The sequence below is a fragment of the Corvus brachyrhynchos genome, unplaced genomic scaffold (genome assembly GCF_000691975.1).
Source record: "Corvus brachyrhynchos isolate BGI_N302 unplaced genomic scaffold, ASM69197v1 scaffold136, whole genome shotgun sequence".
In the NCBI taxonomy this organism is placed as follows: Eukaryota; Metazoa; Chordata; class Aves; order Passeriformes; family Corvidae; genus Corvus; species Corvus brachyrhynchos.
In genome coordinates this window covers 700,860-720,566 of record NW_008239080.1, presented here as the reverse complement: position 1 = coordinate 720,566, position 19,707 = coordinate 700,860, and the positions used below count along the sequence as shown (strand labels likewise).

Genomic DNA, 19,707 nt, shown 5'->3' with positions numbered 1-19,707 from the left:
TGTGTAAGGAAGAAGTCTGCTTGTGGGCTGTAGTTATTTAAAAAAACCCCAACAAATAGAAGTATATGAAAATAAAGTTTTCCAATAATCTACATTAGGAAATCTCTCAGGAAAATGAAAAATTCTATTTTATACAAGTTATTTAATGAGCTCGTTTATATGCTTGCAGAAAACCTGCCCTAAGTAAAATGTTAACTTTAAAACGACGGTTCCTGCTGGTGAAAAGGCACCAGATAAGAGCCCTGGGAATAAAGCTGCAGCCCACACCACTTTGCTGGTGTGTCTCTGCTCTGATGTGATGAGCAAGGTGTGGGACTTTTTGCATCAGCCTGTACAGGGTTGTGAGGATGCTGCCAGGTAGTATGTGCTTGATAGTAGATTATAGGAAGGAATTGGAATTAAGGTAAGTTGTATAGAAGGCAAAAGTATCTGCTACATGGAACAACTTTCCAGTGGTACTTAGCCAAGTCTAAGTTCCTGTGTGAAGTCTGTAAGTGAAACCTTTGTCTTGGTCAAGTCTGAATTTTGTCATGGTTCTCATAATGAAATGTTTCATGGTTTTACTGCTCCTGGACTGGTGTCACAGACCTATAGGAAAATACTAACAGCATTAAAGATGCGTTGGACATGGGGAAAGCTGTAAGTATATTGCCTGAGGGCTGGAAAGCAAAAAGTAAATTACCGGAATCGTAACATGATTCAAAGAAATTTTAAAAAATAACTTCATGAATTTCAGAATCATGTTGGGAGATTGATGTTACCGTATTGCCTGGAAGCATTTATCATGGACTATAACCCTTCTGAGTTGGGGTTTTCACATGTGTAGAAAAAAAGGCAGTATTTGCCACAGGGGCAGCCTGCGCTGTAAGTATTAGGTAAATAATAGAATAATAAGAACAGACAGGAGAGTCTGTATTGCCTGGCCTGTTAAGTAAAAGTTTTAACATACTTTTGACATATCTAATTTTTGTCCAGGTCTTTGCAGGCATCAAGGAGAAGGAGAGTTTTAAGGAGGATAATGTGATGATGGTGTTGTTGCTAATACTCCCATGTTAGAGGCAACAAAGAGAAGTCCTCAAAGACCAGATTGGATGGGACTTTTAGCAACCTGTTCTAGTGAAAGGTGTCCCTGTCCATGGCCAGGGGCTTGGAACTAGGTGATCTTTAACATCCCTTCCAACCCAAACCATTCTGTGATTCTTGCTTGAAAGTTTCGCTTGAGCAGAAGCATCTCAGTACTGAATGAGAAATCATAGGCAAGATGGAAATAGGCTGTCAAAGTCTTTGAAGGTGAAGATAAGCCATTTATGTTTTATGCAGTAGAAAAGCAGATTCATCGGAAGAATACAAAGGGAGAGGTAAAATAAATTAAATTGTATTTGTTGCAGAACTGTGATTTAGACTATCAGACTGACAGGCTTGCAATGGCAGAAAAAGGGATTGAGGGATGAGCTGGTGATAGCTGAATGTTTAAGCTAAACAGATATGAAATTAGCTAAACTTTAGTGGGTTTCTTTTGTTTGTTTGTTTGTTTGTTTTGGGTTGTGGGCAGTTTTTTGGGTGTGTCCTTTTTTATTTGGTTGGTTTTGGTTTGGTTTGGTTTTAATTTGCAAAATTAGTCCCCACAACAAGCAGTTTAGGTGAAGGTCTAAGTAGGTCTGAGTCCAGTGTGTAGCACAGTGGTTATTGGTCCTGAGTGGAAAACAGAATGGAGAGGGTGGTAAGTTGTGCTTGAGGTACAAGGAAATTTCTATTTCAGTTTATGAAGTTTGGTGTACGGGTCACCCTTGACAGGAGTCGGTATCTATGCCAAACACTTCAGTTTGGAGAGAAGGAGACAAATGTGAGGTAGAGAGACAGACTTGTGAGTTACAAGCATGGTGAGGTTTGTGTTTGCAGCAATAAAACAGGGAGGAAGAAGAGATCCTGGCATGTGGAGAAGAAAGGGCTGATGCTCTGCAGGATTCCGGTGATTGCTGGTGAGGTGAAAAATGTTATGGGTGGCAGGTGAACACCAAGTTGAGAGAAAATGGAGTAGATCCATAGTTGTGTGTTGAGTGAACAGGGGAGAATGAAGAAAGCTTCAGGCCAGGTAAAATCTGACATTTTGAGGAATATTTACTGCTTTTATTATAGGATATAGAACATGCTATAATATATGTTGTCTATAATAATTATTTTGATATATTTATTAAAAAATGTGTAGGAACAAGAGACAAGACCTACAGGAAGTGAGATTAGGGAAAGGTCAAGTGGGCGGTGAGTGAAGTTGCAGAAAAGTGACAAGTTGGACAGTAGGAAATAGCAAAGGGACTAGAAGCAGTCAGTTTGTGCAGGAGAAAATACGGATATGGAAGCCGCTAACTCTGCCATTTGAAGTGCTTTGATTAATGCTTGTATTTCTTTTATAGAAACATAGCCTTTTTTTACCTCCAAAGATTAGTTGATTAATCATATTGCTACCTTTTTCGCAGCTTATGGAAACCATGTCTTGCTTATCTTTGGTTCTTAAAATAGTGGTTCACACTGAATAAAAAAATGCAGTAATAGCATTAATGTAGAAATATTAACATCCAAATTCACTCAGAAGTCCAATATTTTGCAATATGAGTACATCCAGCAGTTATTTCATCTTTACAAAATAACCAAACCAAGTATTGCCCATGCTAAAAAAGCAGCACACCCCCAAACATTCAAAAATATCCTGGACTTCAAATAGGCTAACACAGTAACAGTGCTACATCAAGAACTTGGGAGCTTGAAGAGTTAGATATGTTGCTTACTGTTCAACCTTAATTTGTTCTGCCTGTACAGAGGGTATGAATCTTAATAATGGATTTATATGTCATGTGATGATTAATGAAGTAACCAGAAAATATATCTAGACTTCTCCACTCAACTTCAGCTGTTCTTCTAGTCAACGCATGCTAGATTCCCCATAAACTCCTCATTTCCCTTTACTCAGACAAAACTATCCACAGCAACTTGCTAAAATTGCCTGTCTCCACTTCGTTGTTTGAAGTGTGTGTTCCCAAAACCCAGGACAAGTTGACAGCTTGTCCCAGCTGCGGTGCTGGTGGGGCTGAGGCCAAAGCCAGGTGCTGCGCTGCTCCCTCTGGAAGCACCTCCTTGAGATGGGTGCCTGCAGTGCTGGCAGACCAGCAAGGCATCCGGTGGTGCTGAGGTACTTCCAGCTTTACGGAGCAGCTGAACAACGTTTTTCAGGTCACAGCTCCAACGTAGCTGCTTAAGGATTGCCAACAGGTTTTTAGCTCTAGCTGTTGCCTTCATGGGCATATGAAATATTGCCGTTTGCATTTTTAATTATTTATTTATCATAAAATAAGAACGCTAAGAACAGATCTTGGTAAAACGCCTGCTTATCTTAGGGAAAAGCTTGTCTGAGCTCTGTGTGATGACGTATTTGTGTGGCGTGGGTGAACAGGACAAAATACTGCATTTTACTTTTTTCGTACATGCAGTAGCTGCTGGTGGATGGTTACTTAAGGCTATGTCACTTAGAAGGCGGCACTTTTTCTACTAACATGAACTCATGGCAGGGCATAATATTTTTGTAACATTACATCAGGTGTTTAATTTCAAGACTGAACCATTTGAGTTGAACTGGAGAGTGAAAATGCGATCTGCATTGCCATCTACTGGATTTCTAAGGAAGTACAAAACGTGATTTGGTACTACATTTAAAGTCATTTAAAATGTAGCCGTGCACGAAAGAGACACAAATCTTTATCAAATTTTTATAAAATCTGTGCAGACAGACCATAAATATGCAGATGCACTATTTTGAAGCTTTCTACTCTTCATCATATATGTGCAAATATTTTAGATAGGTATTTAAAACAGCAAAATAGAATTTAAAACATATTAATTTAAAACAGCAAAAGAAGCAATAATATAGTCTGTTAAAAAATTGCAGTCTTGGATTATAATTCCAATAATTAAAATAATAAGAAATTCAATAATAAGGATATAAGTATACATCTTGGTCCAGCTCCAAAGAACCCAGCAACATAAATGATAATTTCTCTGTGGCTTGATGTAACACTTCTTGATCAGTCAATGTTATAAATGACCTCGATGTTCATTTTTTGTCCTCCTAATGATATCAGTGAGCTGTCTGAAAGATTTAAGTTATGAAAGGTATTTATCACAAGTGTTCTCCAAGGCTTACCGTTTTTGCTAAGTATATGAAGATGTGAGTAAAGGTTTGAAGAATTGCCTATCAGTAATTTTTTAACTAGTTTACACTGTCAAAGTAAAATACTGAATATTCAAATGAAAATATGGTACATGTATAACACAGCTGAAGCAGGGTTTTTGTGAAATGCCTTTGAAAAAGAAAGGGAGGAGGAAGCCATCATGTTTTCTTGGAGAAAAAAACACTAGCAACCTAAACATATGTTGAGTTATAAGTATATTGTAGAAGTGAATGGGTTAAGTCTTTCACTGCAGACATGCAAACTGTGTCTTGGTTTTTGTGCACTATGGGTGGTGATGCTGACCTCTCGCACGTGCAGTAAAGTCCCGAGGCTGATGTGCCTCTCCAAGCAGCTCAGTCTCTTCCAGTATTTTAGCAACAGAAGAGGGTGGTTTAGTCATAGGAGATGTGATGTGCCCAAAGATTCTCCGATAGTGGGATCTTTTTTGATCATGCATATGTGCCACGGGTGTGAGTGTGAAATAGCAGCACCGTCCCCAGCCGCGTCAGCTCGTGTGGATGCAGCTCATTCCTTAAGAGTGGTGGGAGGTCTGCACAGGAAGTGAAGTACTGCCATAATGTCTCAGGGTAAGGTAGTCCTTCAAGTGCCATTCACCTCAGTAGCAGAACCAGATAAATGTTCGGGTGCATGATGAAAAATCATGTAGATATATGCATATATTCCTCTTACATAGTAGTCTGGTTGCTCCTTCTGTCAGAGGGGATTGAATTGGTATCTGCCTCAAGGGTCTGCCAAGCCATTATCATATCATATGCTGTTATTAATCTTTAGCCTAACCTTGTCTACATTAAGGAATATTTAACAGATTTAAATTTTCCTTGCATCTGATGAGAATGTGCTCAATAGCCTGGAAGTTAAGGAGCAAATCAAAACCAACCATCTGTATTTTAGTTCTTGTTTAATACTTAATATACTTTGATATACAGCAAAACTATTGAGAGGGATTGCTGCCGCCATTATAGAATAGCCAGAGATACAGAGATCCAGCTTTTTCCTCAAAAAGGTAGGAAAGGTGGTTAAAAAAAGAGCTAATTGAACCAGACCTGCTGTGAGCTGGGTAAGATTCTTTCTGCTCTGTGAAATGTAGTCATTTTCTCCAATTCCATTCTTGCTGTAGATAAAATGTCAGAGTTTCCCCAGCAGTACCATGTATGATATGCAAGATAAAGGTTTCAAACCCCTCATAGTAAAATATGTCTTACATGGATGCAGAAATTAGCAAATCTATAAAAAGTGATACTTATTTATAAAGAACTTCAATCTCATCTCACTTAAGTTTTGCCCAGTTGGTAGCATGTTCATCTATCCCTTGGTGCACACAGAAAGACAAACCATAATTGTATTAATACTCTTCATAAGCTTCATATGAGATAGAAAAAATTCTAATGTAGACAGTCTAATTGGAAAAGAACAGGAAGAGGGGCAGTGCTTGCTGTTATCTTCCCTTTCCACGTTAGTGAACAGCCAGGGCTTTTGGTTTTACTTTAGTGGAGGAGAACTGAATTTAGTTTCCATGGTTTCATTTTTTAATAGAATATTTGATGTAATAAGAAATTTACCTACAGACCTCTCCATTATTTAATTGCATTCTTTAAGCTGGTTATTATAAAAATTTCTGAATGTCTTCAGTTGTTTTTATGAATCATAAGTGAGCAGCTGTGTAAGATAAGTTAATTCATATGTGTAATCCAGTTATATGGCCAAAAGTATTAAGTTTCTCCAGTATTTTGTCTAATTCTTTGACCTACTTTTCTCATCTTACTCAATACTGCAAAGGTTTTTTAAGCAGGTTAGTAAAAAAAACCCCAAAAACAAAACCCCTTGCTGCTCCTGCCAAGCTTTTAATTAGCATAAAGCATTAAATATAATGCATCATGTTTGTAGTTAGGGAGAATAAATTACTTGGCTGCTTAGCTTTTGCTGTTGCTGCATTCTCACCAGAATGCCCCCATGTGAAGTTACTGGTTTTAGTGTGAGAGCTGGTTGATTTATGTATTTACAAGCAATAATATTCCTGTCCAACTGAATTATGTGTATTTTACCACAATTCCTGTGAGTTAAGTTGAATTGTCATTTTTAAGGCTTGAATATCATGTTAAAGTAAAAATATCCACTTCACCAAAACAGCATACAAAGAACACTGATTACTTACACCTTAAAAGTCCTGACAAGTTCACCACACACACACACACAAAAGCCCACAGAAACATGGAATTGTGTCACTAAAAAGACACTGGTTAAATGGTGTGAGTCTCAGTGCTAACTAAGGAAGTAGGTAGCTCAAACCAGGGAGCAGAGATAAAGGATATCACCAAGACCTCTACAGAGAACACACCTACTGTTTCCATTTAATAAACTCAAGATTCTGTTTCTGTTCATGATCTGTGTAGCTGCTTATGATTTTTTAAATGTTATCCATGGAGATGTAGATTTGAAGCAACATCTGGGAAAGCCTGGGTTCTACATAGCATGGTGCAAGTTGTGCCCTGCTGGACTCTCCTCCTTAGGCTGTCTGAGGTCTTTACCCAAGCTCATGACAATAAAGGTCAGGAATTGCGGTGCTGTCCTGCTGCACCTACAGAAGTGTTTCTTTCTTGTATGATTTGATGACTAATAAGATAGTTAACAGCAAAATACAATCCTTTTAAGTTAAGCTTCAGGGTGGAGTAAATGAAGCTTCACGGCAGCTGAGCTTGGTGCTGCTTTAAATAGGATGGTCCAGCTCTTTACTGGTCTCTTTAATTTCTGGCTTTGGGAGCTCATGTCCTACATTCCTCCCAGGTGTCCAGAAGCAAAATGATGGGAAAATATTTTGTTTTTTTCATTTTTGGAGAATTAGTTTTCTATTGATTCGAGTTCAGGTTCATGGGTTAGGCCACTGAGAGGGATCTGGTGAATGTTGAAATTGGTGCCTAAGAAGCAGTTTCAGTATGCAGCCGGGATGAGGAGAGTATCTGGATTGCCCCTTTTGGAAATGCCCAGAACTTTGGATAGTTTCCCTCTGAAATTTTGTCTTTGCCAAGAAAGTTTCATAGAAACAAACAGGAGAACATTTTTTTCCTCAGGGAAAATATAATAATGATAAGAAAGATTTTATCACTAAGCATTTATTATTATTATTATTATTATTATTATCATTATCATTATCATTATCATTATTATTCCTCCTGAGTTATAGAAGGGTTTCATTTTTGGAGAATTAGTTTTCTATTGATTCGAGTTCAGGTTCATGGGTTAGGCCACTGAGAGGGATCTGGTGAATGTTGAAATTGGTGCCTAAGAAGCAGTTTCAGTATGCAGCCGGGATGAGGAGAGTATCTGGATTGCCCCTTTTGGAAATGCCCAGAACTTTGGATAGTTTCCCTCTGAAATTTTGTCTTTGCCAAGAAAGTTTCATAGAAACAAACAGGAGAACATTTTTTTCCTCAGGGAAAATATAATAATGATAAGAAAGATTTTATCACTAAGCATTTATTATTATTATTATTATTATTATTATTATTATCATTATCATTATCATTATCATTATTATTCCTCCTGAGTTATAGAAGGGGGAATGAAAGCCAGCGGGCTATGTTCTCTTCCCTGAGCTATGATTAGGAGGTGGATCTGTTGTGTAGCAGCTTGCTTAGCCAATTGGTGGGCATAAGGTCAGTGTGTTTGTTATTTGGGGCAGCTGGAAGAGAAGTGCTGCTTCTTTGAACACCAGTCTTCATCATAGGAACCCCTGTACTTGCTAATGCTTCTATCTACTCCTACAGCTAAACTGGAAGAAATATCTGTAATGAGGGATAGCAAACCTTAAGTTGTTTAAGTTCATACTTAACAAGAGAAAACACAACAGATTGTAAATATAGAGGTTTGAAATAAAGAGATGTTCTCATATTCTTGTAAGGTCAGTGTGACTATAGACCACGTTTTGAAATATTTGTTGTATGTGTTAGTAATCTAGCTTTTCAAAGCACTGAAGGTGAGGATTGATTTACATATTTTGATTACACCTGATGTATAAATTGTTGGTTAAAAAGAAATGCAAATTTGATCACACAATTATTTTTTTTATTCAGTACATGATAGACAATTTTGTTTAATATATGCATTTGGATCAATTTCTGGTCAAGTGAAATGATTTACTTGTAACCTTTGAAGTAAACCTTCAAGAATAAAGATGTCTATTACTTTTTTTCCTTTAGAGTGCCCTATACAGTCTTCTGTGTGCAGCATGTATTTGGTATGAGGTACATACAGTATTGTGAACAGGCCCAGAATATTAGGTAGAGTTGCAAGCTGAAAGAAATACAGAGTAGTAGACTTTCCTCCTATTGGTGCTATATAAACTTTTTTCTCATCTATGCAGGAGGTTGCATCAACAATTTGAAAGCTATAAAGAGCAAGTAAGAAAGATAGGGGAAGAAGCCCGCCGTTACCAGGGAGAGCACAAGGATGATGCTCCAACATGTGGAATCTGTCATAAAACAAAGTTTGCAGATGGTTGTGGCCATTTATGCTCTTATTGCCGGACCAAGTTCTGTGCTCGATGTGGAGGTCGTGTCTCTCTGCGATCAAACAATGTAAGTCTTCTGATGTGTACTCCTAAGAAAAAGCCTCCTTGACATTGTCATGCTACAGATTATTCACCTTTAGTTTGGCATTTCATGCTTCATTTTACTTAAGTGTTTTGTTCATTGCTTTGTTATGAGGTGTGTATCATACAAGTAAATCAATGTAAAATCATACAAGTAAAACAATGTATTTAGTGATTGCCAAGGTACTTTGGAATCACAGAGCTAATTAAAGCAAAAGAATAATAGTGTCTAGTTCTACGGAGTGACAGCTTGAAGAAAATACTTGTTTTTCATAGAATGAAAGAAGAAACCATTTTGCTCAGGTACAGCTCCACATTAATAAATTTTTATTGAAGCCTTATTTAATATTACATTTTTTATTTTCATGGAGCTTTTCATAAACATTTATAGATTACTTTTACATGGAATCAGTTGATTTTTTTGATTGGGAAAAAAACCCATCCACTTTTCTTAGCACAGTGAAAGTGTTATGCCAATTTATTTTAAACTTATTTAAAGAACAGAACTACAGAATAATCTGGATTAAGTATCTTCCTTTCAGACAGGTGAGCTGAATTGTTCTCCCTCTGATCTGCATGAGTTAGCTGCAGCAGCTTTCCACAAAACCAAATGATATCCAAGAGTACCCTCTGATCAGTCAGTCCCTTCCAAGCCTCTGGCTACTCACTTGTGCACAAGCAGTAGGATCTAAATTTGGAATACTGTTATCCAGTGATTATTTTTGGCTTGTCATCAAGGACTATGGTGTGTTATAAAACATTTCACACATCTCTTTTTATTACATTAATAGTTTTGTTATCTATCATGAGATGAGGTAACTTTCTCCTATGGCTTTAAGATGCCAGGCTTTTGTAGAGTGCATTTATCAGTGCTCTTGGTATCAACACAAATTCACTTAAAAGTTAACATAGATTTTATAGCAGATAATCCTGTTCACAAGGGACCTAGTTTGTGGCCTTTTCACTTTCCTTAAGATGGGCATCAACTGAATAGGCCTTCTGAAATTTTGTGTAAACCAAAAATAACCCCCCAAAAAGATGCATTTCATGCTTGTTTTAGAAGTTTTCCATAGCCTCAATGTACCTGTGAGTCCATTAAATTAAATTCACGTTCTGAAGAAAACTATATATGTGATTGGGAAAATTTGCATGTATTAATATATTAGTAAAAATAGATGCATTGCATTATATCACCTGTAGGTGGTGTCATTGGAGCAAGTCTCTGAAAAATACAATTTACTTTGATATATTACATTATTCTATTAATGAGTGCATGTGATACAGCTTATCTTTACTTAGGAAAAAAATTTGCATATATATTTTAAGCATTTTTCACCTGCTATTTCAAGTCACAGAAATGGAAAAGTGTGAATTCATTTGTTACTTGCATTTTGTTTCTTATATTGTTTATGCTTCTGTGGGTCAGGGTGGGAAAACATGTTTTCAACATATGCAGTAATGTCATCTTTTTATTTAAAGCTCTTTTTTTTCTTAATTTTATGTTTTTGTCTCTTTGTAGAGAGTTATTAGAATTGCATTTCTTTGAAATCTGTCTATTAATACTTGCCTATTTTATTCTTTATCTCTCCTTTTTTTCTTTTCTCTTTTTATTCTGCTTCCTTGGATGCTTTCCCAAAGGAGGACAAAGTGGTTAGAATCCATGCTTTTTATAATTTATTATTATAATGTTGTTAGTTAACTGGGATACATATTAATGTGAAAAACTGAACTGAAATTTCAAAATCATTCACAGGGGATGGGGGGAAAACACGAATCCTAACACCCAGGCCCTACACATTCCTTAGCTGAACATAGGCCTAAAGACAGCTCAACAAGGAAACCCAAGACTGTTGTCAAAATTATGACAATAAAAGAAATTAAGAACTAAGAAGTAGAGGAGGCAATAAAGAAGTAGAGGAGGCAATAAGTGTAATAAAATTTTATTTCATTAATATGTCTTTAGTTAACAGTTTTGACTTTTTGCATGCAAGGTCCTTCCATCTGTTTCAGGAAATCTAATTTAGTATTTTAATTGTAATTTCACATTGTTTTACATGGTTTGCTGTGTTTCATTCTGGCTGCAGCAGAAATTCAGGGAATTCCTGTAAAATCAGCTTTTTGATTTACATTTTGAATAATATATGTAGGCAAACAAACGGGACATAAGTATAATGAGCAAGGTGGAGTGAATCCTTTTTGAATGCATAGTCATAATTTGAAAAATCTGCAGAACTTTTAGGATCAATACAGGCATATTCACCACTAGTGCCTGTGCCTTATCTCAAATAGGTGAAGGTAGTTCCCTGTTCATCTCCGCACCCTGTGCATGGCAAAAGGGGTGGCAGTACTTGAACAGAGCAGTGCACGTCCAGTTACCACCTCTTCTTGGGCAGCTCTGTGAAAGATGGTAGTCCAGATTTTTAATTGGAGAATTGAGTGTGGAAATTAGCTAGCTTTTCTGGCACCTCAGCTGAAACGAGTGTAAATTAATTACAACCCAGTGTAGTTTTTGATGCATTCTTTGTGGAGTTACGCTTGTGATATGAGGTAGTGTTAGGCCCCATTCAAATACTAGCATACCTGTAACCTGAAATTTAGTACTGTTCAACACCCAGGGAAAATTATTTCTATCGCATCTGAGTATTGCAGTAGGATTTTTCTATGTCAGTAGTTTCTGAGGGCATGGTTGTTCTTCTAACGGCTATGAAATAGAACTTTCTACAGCTCATTCCCGTGTTTTCTGTGTGGTACTCTGAATGAAGTGTTAAAATAATCCAGTAGTTCTAGATCTTTTCCATTCTATCTAAATGGCTTAGGATAGAGTGAAAGAGGTTTCAGCTCGACACTGATTTCTTACTAAAGCAGTGCATCATTGATGCATCCATCCACTGGGGTGTATTGAAACATTAGTGACCTTGCAACAGCATCTTCTTTAGGGTCAGAAACAGCAAAGCGCTCAAGTACCCTAAATGCCATTTAGGTACAATTTAGCCACCTAGGTTTTGGAGAGCAATTCAGGTGAACCTCACTTGACCTCCTTATATGCTCAAGGCATCCTTCACCCTTCAATTTGAAACAAAAACTTGGCTATATAACAGAAATTGTGTTAGTGTCTGCATGCAGGAGAGATTGTGTCTTCAATAGGGGACAGCTTAGGTGTTCATCTTTAAATAATGTCACTTGGGATCCAGAAAACAGATTCCATGGCACTAAAGATCTCTGAAGATGTGTTCTGAAGACATATCTGTCTCGTCTGGATTGTCCTAAGTGCAATTAAATACATCCTTATTATTTGCACTTGTCTTAGTTTAAGTTGTGCTGTGTTGAACTCCAGGCTTCCACATGCCAAGAAAATGCCCTGATAATAACGCATGAAAATAAATTCTATATGGTGTGATAAAGCTGCCCTACATCTCTTTAACAACTAAAAAGTTAATGGTAGTTGGAGGGAAAGTATCCAATAATTGAATGTGTGGGAAACATGGGGAACACTTCTTTAAAGTACCATTGCTTTAGCAGTGCCTGTCTCTGAAAGTTAATGGAATATATAGAATTAATAATACATGCCTAGAAATAGCATGTTTTATAACAGAACAATTGGTATGATTAATATAGAGCAACATGAGAAAAATATTATTTCTTAATTATTTTCAGTGGCTCAATATTCCTGACTAATTACATATGGCAAGTTTCATATCAGTAACTTTTAAAACATATTTATCCCTTAGTCTCCACATGAATTTTTACCACAGTAAGTTATATTAATACAAAACACATGCACCAAGTTTCTTCAGTTGAAGGGTGCATCATTTGGAAAGGATGATGAAGTGTGAATTACCAAAGTGTCAACTCAGGAAAAGTCAAGTGTTATCCTAGATTCAAGGTGTTTCCTGTAGAGTTGGAAAATTAATGATACCTCATCCGGGATATTGTTTCCCATGAGTTACCCATCTTTGACAAACACAAACTGTGACAGGCACAAAGAAAGTCAAATCAGAGCATGATCCAGGAAATAGAGAGCTGCTCATGTGAGAGAAGGCTAGAAAGATTAAAGGGACAAAAGCTAAAGCAATTATACTTGATACCTGAAGTATGGAATTGATATGTAGAAGTGCAGAAAATTTAAACAATAAGAGTAGAGGCCAGTGAATACATGAGACCAAATGGGTATAACTTGGCCCTAAACACTCCTGGCTTGAAAAACGATGTTTACAGTCATTAGAGTAAAGCCTTGAGAATTTATTTAGTGTGGCTTATTGGAAAGAAAAATACCCCAATAAAACTTTAAAGGCTAAATTTAATGAGGTTAGGACAGGATTTATGTGATGTGGATGCTTGTGGCTGTAGGGCAATGTGTTAGATCCCTAAGAGGTCCTTGCAGCTCTCGCTTCTAGCTAAATATTTTAAAAATTTAATGCTTTGAAGCTGTTCTTGACCTTTCCAAGTAAGTGCCAAATATTTTTTAAGGATTTTTTCAAATATATATGGGAGAAATTAATATGTTCTCTCCTCATTTAAAATCATAAAGGACATCCCAAAACACCTTGTAGTGAGTGTTTCTTTGTTAGGCATCCTAGGCTGATCAAGAGATGATGCCAGTACACTTAAAAATTAGTTAGCGATAACTGATATATTCTAGTAGCTAATGAGTTTCATGAATTTCAATGATTCTTGTTCTAATATGTCAAAATGCATACCCAAATATGTTTAGGTTCTTTCATATTCTTTGAGTATTGGTTAGCTCTTTGCACTTTCCACCTGAGTTTGCTCTCCTTTCATACAGTTGCAGGCAGACAACATTTAATGAGTTTAATTCAGTTTTATGTGAGATAACATTTCAGAAGAAAGTCAGGTAGGTTTCTTTTTTTTTAAGAAAAAGCTGACAGGAGTGACCACTTGCTTTTATTTGGCAGAATGTTCTAGGTGGTTTTAGTTCCTTATAGAGTGCCTACACTTTCACTTCGTATCCTTTTAGTTATGCTCCGTATACCAAGATTTTAATTGCCAAAATGGTAGTGGGTTTGAGTTACTTCTCTCTATTCCATTCACTCTCCCATGTGATGTGAAATATTTTGGTTTTTAGGGCAGTGGAGAAGTCAGCAAAATGTCCAACTGGTTGTTCTCCATGGTTTGGTAAGGAATGGGGAGGGCCCAGCCTCAGTCCTCCTGATGTCCTGGCTGTTACTACTTTCTCTGTTCTTTCATTCCGTGGTACCACAGCCTTGTAAAGCAGAAAAATGACTGAAAATACAACTTCTTTTCTTTCATCATTCATGTAAAACTTTTTCACAGTATTTAGTTAGGTAATGCAAAAATATGTATTGCCTTTGTGATCACCTGATACATGTTTCTTTCTCCTTCTAGAAAAGGAGATACATTTTAGGGTACAAAAATGAATGAGCAAATGCAGTTTCTTTGGATCAAAATTCAAATATTTTGTGAAGTGCTGTGGGTGTATTGAACTAAGTGAAATTTCTATGACATTGACAGAATTAGGTGGAAAATCCATGGTCCAGATTAAGCCATGTATTTATCCATAGCAATCAGTCTACCGTTGTACAGCTTTCATTAGAATTACTACTTTTTATCAAATTTAAAGTGAAAAAAATTGGTAGCAAATGATAAAAGTAAATTTTGCCACCATTTTCCTGTGGTCTGCAGAATAGAGCAGTTTGCTTTCTCTTTTCTGTTTACATATGTAAAGAACAACTGGTAGGAAATCCAGATGTAAAATGCATTATAGATAGATGAGAATTTATTCACTGAACTTAGTAGGATGTGGTTGCAGAAAATAATGTTGGTAATCAGTGCAGAAGAGTGTTGTATTTATGATCTGGCTTTCACTGAAACTGTTTTCATTTTAGTATAATGTCAGTGATTTATACTTTGAAAGAAAGACAGCTTGGAAACATTTCCTTAATTGTATGTCAGGTGTTTTTTTTCAGGGTGTTTGTCATTTAGTTCCTTTAAATTATGCTTAAAATTTGATTACATAATGGCTTGCTAATTTAAGCCTTACCAACTTGAGCACATATGCCATGAAATTCAGCTGTGTTCTAATGCTTTAACAGAAGTTGGTAATATTGTCAGAACAAAATGTCTGGATTGTCATGATTTTTTTTTTACATCCCTTTCACAGAACTCTTAGGTCAAATTGTCCATTAAAAGGCCAATTTATGTATGCTCTGACTAACACAGCTGTAGAACAAAACAGAAAAAATCCAGCAGAAGGACGTAAAATTACATAGCAAATTGCAAATTGATAGCAGATAAATTCTCTCTCTGTAGCATTCAATGTAATTTGTTTCCCAAAAGATATGGGGTTTATATGCATCATGAAAGAAGCACAGCTTTTCAATAATGCCTCCCTGGAACTGCTGCTTCTAGCAGGAAAAGAAAAAAAAAAAGGCCAGCAAGAAACTGAGGAATTCTATTTCAAGTAAGGTGTGGATCACTGTCCTCTACTTCTGGGAAGTTAGTTCATTTCAAACAAGTGTGAGTGCATAACATTTTTAAGGAAATCCTTAAAATTAGCTTGCTCTTCACCAAGTTTGCTGAGGAAACATGTTTGCCTTGAAATACCCTTTTTATAGGGTCCAGCTAGCAAAAATGATTGGTTCCTTCTTATTTAAAAAAAAAAAAAAAAAAAAAAAAAAAAGGCAGGCAGGTGATGGTAATGCTCTGAATTTAACCAGATCAGACTTACTTAATTTACAGATGGGACTGTAGAAGAGTCACTAGACAGCTGGGTTTTTCTTCCACCATAGCCTTTAAGTCATCATTAAATCAGTAACCACTTGATTAAGCTCTGTAGTTACCCAGGTTTAGTTTACCTGTTTGCCAACCTCTTAAATTGTGACTTGTTGTGTGATTCTACACTTTGTGACCAAGAAAATATATTGCTACTGCAACCTTCTCTCTTAACCTGTGATAAAGGGCTCCTGAATCCATCATGTCTGTTCTTGCTGTTGTCATGCAAGCTGGGTAACAGAGATCTGTGGATACCTGACATAAAAAATACTGAAAACTCCATGTAGTATAATGGCACCTAAAAAAACCCCCCAAACTTTAAATCCACTGCAGTGTTATTTCTTGCCATATTATCCTATTTTTAGTCTTGTATTTTTGGTATTGTTGTTTCAATTTAACTGATTTGAGACTATGGGAATTATTTTGAATGTCAGCAATACCTTTGAGTGTAATAATTCCTTCCATTGCAAAATCTTGCATTAAAACAAACAAACAAAAGAAGGATTGCAAAGGTCAATTAGGCTTTTCAGGAGAAGCTTTATTCCACCTCCTCTTGTCTAATGTCATGTGTGTGTATATATACATATATATATATTTAGTATATGTATGTATAAGCATATATTGTATAGATTTTTCATAATTGAACATACATGCATACCATATACATACATCCTGCTACATAGCCTTATACAGGAAGTACAGGGCAACCCAGTTTTTTGACCTTTGAAATCTGTTAATGATTCAAGGTATTCAAATCACCTGAGGAGTTATTATTTACGTACCAGTTTTTCTTGACAAAAAGAGATGTTATGCCATAGCACTCACAGAATCCCAGAAGGGTTGAGGTTGAAGAGAGTCTCCAGAGGTCATCTGATCCAAACCCCTGTGCTCAGGCAGGGCTTGTCCTTACAGCTTGGCACATTCATGTGTCTTTTGACTTGCAGGGTGAGCAGTGAAAAACTCAAGGAGAATTCATGTCATTTTTGTTACTTGTTTGCTTATTGTAACTATATACATTATAGGCTTACACAAAATCTCATTAAGTTCTGTTAGGAAATAGTTATGTGACTTACAGCTTTGGACAAATGAATTTCAGAATTTTACAGAATCCTTTAGAAAGAGTACTAACACTAGGATGATTTTTTTCAGCTCAGTGTTCAGAGAGAAAGAAATACCAAAGCTACAAAATCAACTTTGAGCTTTTCATTTCTTTCAATGTAGTATTTTTATTTTAATGCTCACAATCTCACATTCTGTTTGGTCCAATTAAGCTGATGATATAAAGCTGAGGAGCAGGAGCAGGAGAGCCTTCCAGTGGTTTTCCCAAAAACAGTGTGTATCCTACTGGCTCAGATACTATCTGAGGTGTGGGAGATCACTGTTGAACTCCATTGTGACAAAGGCTGCTTTTCCAGATGCTGTCAGTACTGAAGAAGAACATCTTCCTACCTGACTTGGGTCAGTCTCACTACAAAGACAGAAAAAAAAAAAGTTGAAATTATTTTTCCTTTTTTTGTTTTTGTCCAGCAGTATACTTTGAGTTAGTATTTAGATCTTTGCTGAAACGATTTTATTGCACTTTTCTATTAAGTTCTGGTTTCAGAAAATGTAAAAATATAGAAATATTTTTATTCACTGTTCTGTCAAATATGATTCATCTATGCCCTAAACATCTGTAAGTGAAGAGGTGGGATTCAGGTTCTTATGTAAAGGAAGATAATTTTGGTTAATTAGTTTCAACTGCAGATATATGTTGAAAAGACAAATCAGTTAAGTAAGTTAGAACAATTGAAATCTGAGATTTTTTTTATGCAGTGCACCTTAGGTAGAAAGAGGATAATAAAGAAAGAAAATACTAGTGGTGCAACACAACAGTAAGAAGTCATGAGGAAGGCCTGGTTTCTGTTTGATGTGTTCATATACCTTAATATAATCAATATGATCCTGTAGACTGTAACTTTATAGTAGATTCTTATCCTTGTCTCTCCAGTGAATACAGTTTTGAAAATGAACCAGTATCACCTTATAGATTTAATATGATAATGTTGCATATCTGGTGTAAGGTAAAAAGAAAAAATGAACAGTTTAAACCAGACACAATTCTGATCATCTCTGACTAGTGAAAATACATACACAATTTTATAAAATCGGGTGAAAAAAATTTATCAAATAAAGAATTGCTAAAATTATATGTTTATATGCATGAAATAAAATTTTCTTTCTACATCTTACTGCTTATACTTATTAATTCTGATAGATTGGAAATACATTGATAGTCTTTGATCACCTTTTGCTTGCAATTGTGCCATAAAAATGTAGATGGCTCTAGATAGCTGTAATAATAGTGATGCATACAATTAAAATCCTAATTTTAAATGGAGCATTTCTTCTTTAATGAGGGCTTTCTCTTGTAATAGGAACCTTTTATTCTTATAAACAAATCATTATTGCTGAGTCATTAGTAACATTCTCATAAATATTAAGTCTTCTAAATATTTAAGGCTTCTACAGTAAATATTTCAGTTTTATATTTTTTCCAGATTTTCTGGGAATAGGGTTGGTTAGCTACTGGTAGGATATCTGCTTAGTTTGGTCTGTGTAGATGATAATTTTCAAAGCGTAGTCACTCCAGGAATCTGTTTATGAGTCCTTCAGTTCTTCATTACTTCAACCTGTTTCCAGTAATGTTACTATCAGTAGAAAGCAAACTCAGTCTTAAATCCCTGCAAAACCTGTAGATAGCAAGCTGCAGTTTTGGCTGTGAGGTCACTATACCTATTTGGAACCGTTCTTCCATCCTTTCAGTGTATTATGCACATTTAATTGCCTTAATTTTCCACAATGTGCTACTTTTTCAAGTTCTTTAATTCATTATATGAATTGCTTTGAATTTATTGTTACCTCTTGCTAAGAAGTCAAATCCAATCTCATTACTATTAATATTGGGCTATTACCTTTATGGTATCTTAAAATCCAAAACTCCACTGGCATTTTCATTTGCCATCTATTGGCAAACCAAGGGAGGTGGGTTTGTGTTTTGTCATGCCCAATTTCAGTTGGGATGCAAAAAAGATAATCTGTAAGTGTGGAAAAGAATTACGTGGAAGCCCTCCCTGCTGTGGAGGGCTAAAGAGAAGGGATCACTTTACAAAGACATACCAGGCAGACAAACATTTCACACCACCTAAACTTTCATCTCATTCACCCTGAAGAAAGAAATGTTGATATCTCTTCTGAGTGATACTCCAAAAAGAGCTTAGCTTTAGAGACTGCAGGAACTTTTTCTTTTCTTTTTTTTTTCCCTCCTTCAAAAACATTGAGGGAGAACAGAGTAGCAAACTTGCAGATGTCCAGGGATGTATTTAGGCTCTGGAGGCTTGAAGAAGTGTGTTCCTCTGTGGGATGCCTGAGGGGATATGGTGCACCAGCAGAGCTGACTGCTGATGTCCAAGTAGAGGTCAGTCAGAGCTGGTAGTCCTGTGGCAGCACCTGATGGGACTTTTTTTTATCTGAGCAATGCCCCGTCAGTTTTTCCAGCAGTGGTCTGTTTCCTAGATGTACTTGGGTTTTATTGCTAGAAGATGATCAATCTAGAATCATGTTGCTTATTTCAAACTGTGCCCAGCTGTGGTATCTGTGAAAAGTCCTCTTGTAAAAAGATCCCATAAAGTGGAAGATATCTCCTAATCATGCATGATCCTTCCCTAAAAGACTTGAGCTTTTGGCAAAACTAACTGAATCCCCTTTTCAGCCTCTGGATACCTTTGTTCCATGTGGTCACACAAAAACCAGCTGCCAGCTACCAGGCATGTGAGAGTGCATTCATTTAAGCTGAGGCTGATTTGACAGCCCAGTGTGTACCCCTTAAGCCCAACAAATTCTTTACTTGATCATTTTATTTCTTCTTGCAATTTGTGTCTTTCAGCTTGAATCACTGTAGCTCTCATTCATGTAAGAGTCTTCTATGTGATGGGATTTTTAACATGGTATGTGGGGGTTAGGACTAAGTATGACTTCTAATATTTAAAATGTTCATAGTTATATACACTGCTGAGGCACAATTGTTTGGTTTTAGTAGTTTACAAAATAACAAAGGAATGCTAAATAGAGCTAAATTTAGTAAACTGAATT

At 36.3% G+C, this 19,707-nt stretch overlaps 1 protein-coding gene across 24 annotated transcripts in view; it reads left to right on the top strand.

The window, feature by feature from the left end:
* Nucleotides 1-19,707, top strand: part of RIMS1 (regulating synaptic membrane exocytosis 1) — a 246,029-nt gene that overhangs the window by 39,911 nt on the left and 186,411 nt on the right. For 22 of the 24 annotated variants that reach the window (XM_017739268.1, XM_017739272.1, XM_017739256.1 and 19 more), the window contains exons 1-2: nt 8,748-8,812; nt 10,465-10,476. The gene's annotated coding sequence lies outside the window, so the exon portion shown is untranslated. Of the gene's footprint in view, nt 1-8,598; nt 8,813-10,464; nt 10,477-19,707 lie in introns of those variants that run through there. The other 2 variants (XM_017739265.1, XM_017739252.1) reach the window with 2 other exon arrangements.